Genomic DNA, 4,775 nt, shown 5'->3' with positions numbered 1-4,775 from the left:
ACCCGGGGAAAAGAAAAAAAAAAAAAAAAGTGGTACATATACACTGTGGAATAGTATGCAGACCTAAAAAAAAACAAGATCATGTCTTTTGCAGGAACATGAATGGAGCTGGAGGCCCTTATCCTCAGTAAACTGAAACAAGAACAGAAAACCAAGTAATATATGTTCTCTCTTATAAGTGGGAGTAAATGATGAGAATACATGGACATATAGAGCGGAACAACACACACTAGGGCCTGTTGGAGAGTGAAGGGTAGGAGGAGTGAGAGGATCAGGAAAAATAACTAATGGGTACTAGGCTTAATACCTGGGTGACAAAATAATCTGTACAACAAACCCCCACGACACAAGTTTACCTATATAACAAACCTACACATGTACCCCTGAACTTAAAATTTAATAAAATAAAATAACAGATGCTGGCAAAGTTGCAGAGAAAAGGAAACACTTATATACTGTTGGTGGGAATATAAGTTAGTTTAACCATTGCAGAAAGCAGTGTAGCAATTCCTTGAAGAGCTAAAAAGAGGACTACCATTCAACTCAGCAATCCCATTACTGGGTATATACCCACAGGAATATAAATCATTCTATAACAAAGACACGTGCATGCGTATGTTTACTACATCACTACTCACAATAGCAAAGACATGGAATCAACCTAAATGCCCATCAATGATAGACTGGATAAAGAAAATGTGGCACATATATGCCACTAACTACTATGTGGCCATAAAAAAGAACTACATCATGTCTTTTGCAGGAACATGAATGGAGTTGGAGGCCATTAACCTTAGCAAATTAACACAGGAACAGAAAACCAAATACTGCATGCTCTTACTTACAAGTGGGAGCTAAATGATGAGAACTCATGGACAAAAATAAGGGAACAACAGACACTGGGGCTTCCTTGAAGGTGGAGGGTGAAAGGAGAGAGAAGAGCAGAAAAAGTAACTATTGTGTACTAGGCTTAGTACCTGGGTGATGAAATAATCTGTACAACAAGCCCCTGCAACATGAGTTTACCTATATAACAAACCTGCACGCATGCCCCTGAACCTAAAAGTTTAAAAAAATTTCATATAAAAAGATTAGGTGCCAATTAAGTGCAAGTTATATTCTATACGAAAAGGCCACAAAGAAAGATGGATAGATGACAGATAGATGCATACCTAAATAGATTTCAAGTTCCCTTCATGAAATAATTTATAATGTAGAGGTAGACCCAGGAGAGGAAAGTAAATAAGCCTAGTATTTGGCAGAAAATGGTCAGTGACATGAAAGAGTCACAGATAAAGTCCTACAATGCTTCATCTTTTAAAAAAGGAAGCGGGAAACAAAAAACAAACAAACAAAAACAATCCCAAAACAAAAGAGGATGGGAAGCTGACACTTACCATGCTCCAAGTAGTAGGTTAGGTGGAGTGCAAACGTTAGTTAGTCTTCCTTTCATATTGTGTCCCGAATTGGTGGGTTCTTGGTCTCACTGACTTCAAGAAACAAGCCGCGGACCCTCGCAGTGAGTGTTACAGTTCTTAAAGGCGGCGTGTCTGGAGTTTGTTCCTCCTGACATTCGGATGTGTTCAGAGTTTATTCCTTCTGGTGGGTTCGTGGTCTCGCTAGCTCAGGAGTGAAGCTGCAGACCTTAACGGTGAGTGTTACGGGCTCTTAAGGCAGCACGTCTGGAGTTGTTCGTTCCTCCCGGTAGGTTTGCGGTCTCGCTGGCTTCAGGAGTAAAGCTGCAGACTTCTGCAGTGGCTGTTACAGCTCAAAAAGGCAGTGTTGACCCAAACAGTGAGCAGTAGCAAGAGTCATTGCGAAGAGCAAATGAGCAAACCTTCCACAGCGTAGAAAGCGACCCCAACACGTTGCCGCTGCTGGCTCGGGCAGCCTGCTTTTATTCTCTTATCTGGCCCCACCCACATCCTGCTGATTGGTCCATTTTACAGAAAGCCGATTGGTCTGTTTCACACAGAGCTGATTGGTCCGTTTTGACAGGGTGCTGATTGGTGCGCTTACAATCCCTGAGCTAGACAAAAAGTTCTCCACGTCCCCAATAGATTAGCTAGATACAGAGTGTGGACACAAAGGTTCTCCAAGTCCCCACCAGAGTAGCTAGATACAGAGTGTCAGTTGGTGCATTCACAAACCCTGAGCGAGACACAGGGTGCTGATTGGTGCATTCACAAACCCTGAGCGAGACACAGGGTGCTGATTGGTGCATTCACAAACCTTGAGCTAGACACAGAGTGCCAATTGTTGTATTTACAATCCCTTAGCTAGACATGAAGGTTCTCCAAGTCCCCACCAGACTCAGGCGCCCAGCCGGCTTCACTCAGTGGATCTCGCACCGGGGCCGCAGGTGGAGCTGCCTGCCCTGTGCCGGCACTCCTCAGCCCTTGGGTGGTCGATGGGACTGGGCGCCGTGGAGCAGGGGGCAGCACTTGTCAGGGAGGCTCGGGCCACGCAGGAGCCCACAGTGGGGTTGGGGAGGCTCAGGCATGGTGGGCTGCAGGTCCCCAGCCCTGCTCCGCGGGGAGGCAGCTAAGGCCCGGCGAGAAATCAAGCACAGCAGCTGCTGGCACAGGTGCTAAGCCCCTCACTGCCCCGGGGCTTGCAGGCCGGCTGGCCGCTCCGAGTGCCGGGCCCGCCGAGCCCACGCCCACCCGGAACTCGCGCTGGCCCGCAAGCTCCGCGCGCGGCCCCGGTTCCCGCCCGCGCCTCTCCCTCCACACCTCCCCGCAAGCTGTGGGAGCCGGCTCCGGCCTTGGCCAGCCCAGAAATGGGCTCCCACAGTGCAGCGGTGGGCTGAAGGGCTCCTCAAGCACGGCCAGAGTGGGCGCCAAGGCCGAGGAGGCACCGAGAGCGAGCGAGGGCTGCAGGGCTGCCAGCATGCTGTCACCTCTCAATATGGCTAGTTCTTTCTTGTCCTTCTGGAATTTGTTCGAGTGACACCTCACCCAGGAAGACTTCCTTGATCTTAACTCGCCCTGCCTTTCCTCTATGCTGCCACAATCACAGATTTAGCACATCATAGTGTAATTCGTTTATTACCTATCACCCCAAAAGATGGCAAGCACCTGGAGATGGGGGAAAATGTCTCATCTTTGTGTATCTTCTATGTCTAACTTTGAGTCTTGTGTACATCAAGCCCTTAAGGAGGGAAGGGAGAAAGCAGAGAGAGAAAGGAATGAGGGAGGGAGAGAAGCAGGGAGGGATGAAGTGCTATTAGAGCATTCGAGGATAAAGGGAACGATGTGACTAGTGTGAAATCTAAAAAATAAGAGGTGAGTTTCAGAAATTGCAGGAGTGCTGTTGAATTGTGTTAAAAGGATATGGGCAGGAAGGTGGCAGGTGACAACTGTTGAACATAGAAAATGGAAAAGTGTTTTGAGAGTTTTGAATGTCAGACTATGACAGCTAAACTCGTGCTGTAGGTAGTGGAAAACCACTGGGAGTTGATGAGCAGGGAAAAGATGAGATCAGAGCAGAGTTTTAAGGAAATTAACCTGGCAGTGGGAATATCTTATCCTTTTTGAAAGTGTATTCACTTTCTATCAGGAAATATCTTTGCGTTAATGCAAAGAATTAATCTCATGGGGTGGGTTTGAGCAGCCCTGGTAAACATCTCGTTTACCAAAAGAGCTCAATCCTGCATGTGTGTATGTCAGCCCTGAATAAAGTATCCTTTTTTTTTCAAGCAGTTAATCTTTATACTACTCCCCAAGCCAGCAACTACATAATTTTGATGCAACACCTGAAACTAATTCTGAGCTGCTCCCCAAGGCCCAGTATGTAGTTACCAGCAAGTGCTCATCCACAGCAGGGAGTGTCACTAGCAACTTCTAAATGAGATTCTCTTACAAAGCAACATGTGCCAGTAGAGATTTCAGTCGTTGTTTGTTCACTAGAAATGATTTTTACATGATGCATTCATCCAAAGAGAAAATATTTTTCCATTTATGGGAAATATTTTAATAGGTAATTAATTACAAAGAATAAAACAATACTACAAATTAGACCATCATCCTTTGACAATCATATATTATTCATTTTAACTGCCATAAGCCAGTTTCTATAACAATACATGAGTACCAAATCGACAAGTGATAACTTCAAGCTATTTTGATGAAAATTGTATCTTAAAATTGTAAAGTTGTATAAGTAAATATTAACGTTAAACATGCAAGTTCAGTTGATATTTTGTTTTCAATGACATTTATTTTCTCTAATTTCCCAAACCAATTGCTGATCAAAAAAAAAAAAAAAATCCAAAGAACATAAGTCTGACAAGACAGTATTACTAAGCCATGCTAAATGAAAGGAGATAATGGAGTCTTTGATATTACCCAAATGGACTTCTGGAATTATCTTTTTAGAGACTATATGTTCAATAATCAACAACTCAGAAAAGAAGAGGATTACCCTGATATTAAAATATTTTGAAGATAAAAGTAAACCAAGTCACTAGACACGAGCCATCTTTTAGCTTTTGTTTATAATCTCAAGGTAAATCATTGAGAATACTCAAGCTGAATGTATGCCTGAATAAGATATTAACTCATGGATTCTCATTTTCCTATTGCTCCATACTTTGACAAAGCATTCTTTCTTTTCCAGTGTTCCTCCTTGGATCAAATGAAGGGCCAAAGAAAGCAGTTTCCCCATTCTTCATGCTGTGATATAGGCTCTCCTCTAACAATTCTAAGGGCTGTAGAAGTGCTGGGAGATGGACGTGTGAATAGATGCTTGCCCAGAAAGTCCTGGGACTACCA

The 4,775-nt window shown here is 44.1% G+C and overlaps 1 protein-coding gene across 1 annotated transcript in view; it reads right to left on the bottom strand.

Moving 5' to 3' along the window:
• The window catches only part of KCNAB1 (potassium voltage-gated channel subfamily A regulatory beta subunit 1), a 494,315-nt gene extending 492,419 nt beyond the window's left edge, over positions 1–1,896 (bottom strand). The window contains exon 1 of the mRNA XM_055381884.2: positions 1,398–1,896. The gene's annotated coding sequence lies outside the window, so the exon portion shown is untranslated. The remainder of the gene's footprint in view (positions 1–1,397) is intronic.
• Between the last annotated feature and the right edge of the window lie 2,879 nt (positions 1,897–4,775).

Source organism: Gorilla gorilla, chromosome 2 (assembly GCF_029281585.2).
Source record: "Gorilla gorilla gorilla isolate KB3781 chromosome 2, NHGRI_mGorGor1-v2.1_pri, whole genome shotgun sequence".
NCBI lineage: Eukaryota > Metazoa > Chordata > Mammalia > Primates > Hominidae > Gorilla > Gorilla gorilla.
This window is presented reverse-complemented; position numbering and strand designations above follow the sequence as displayed.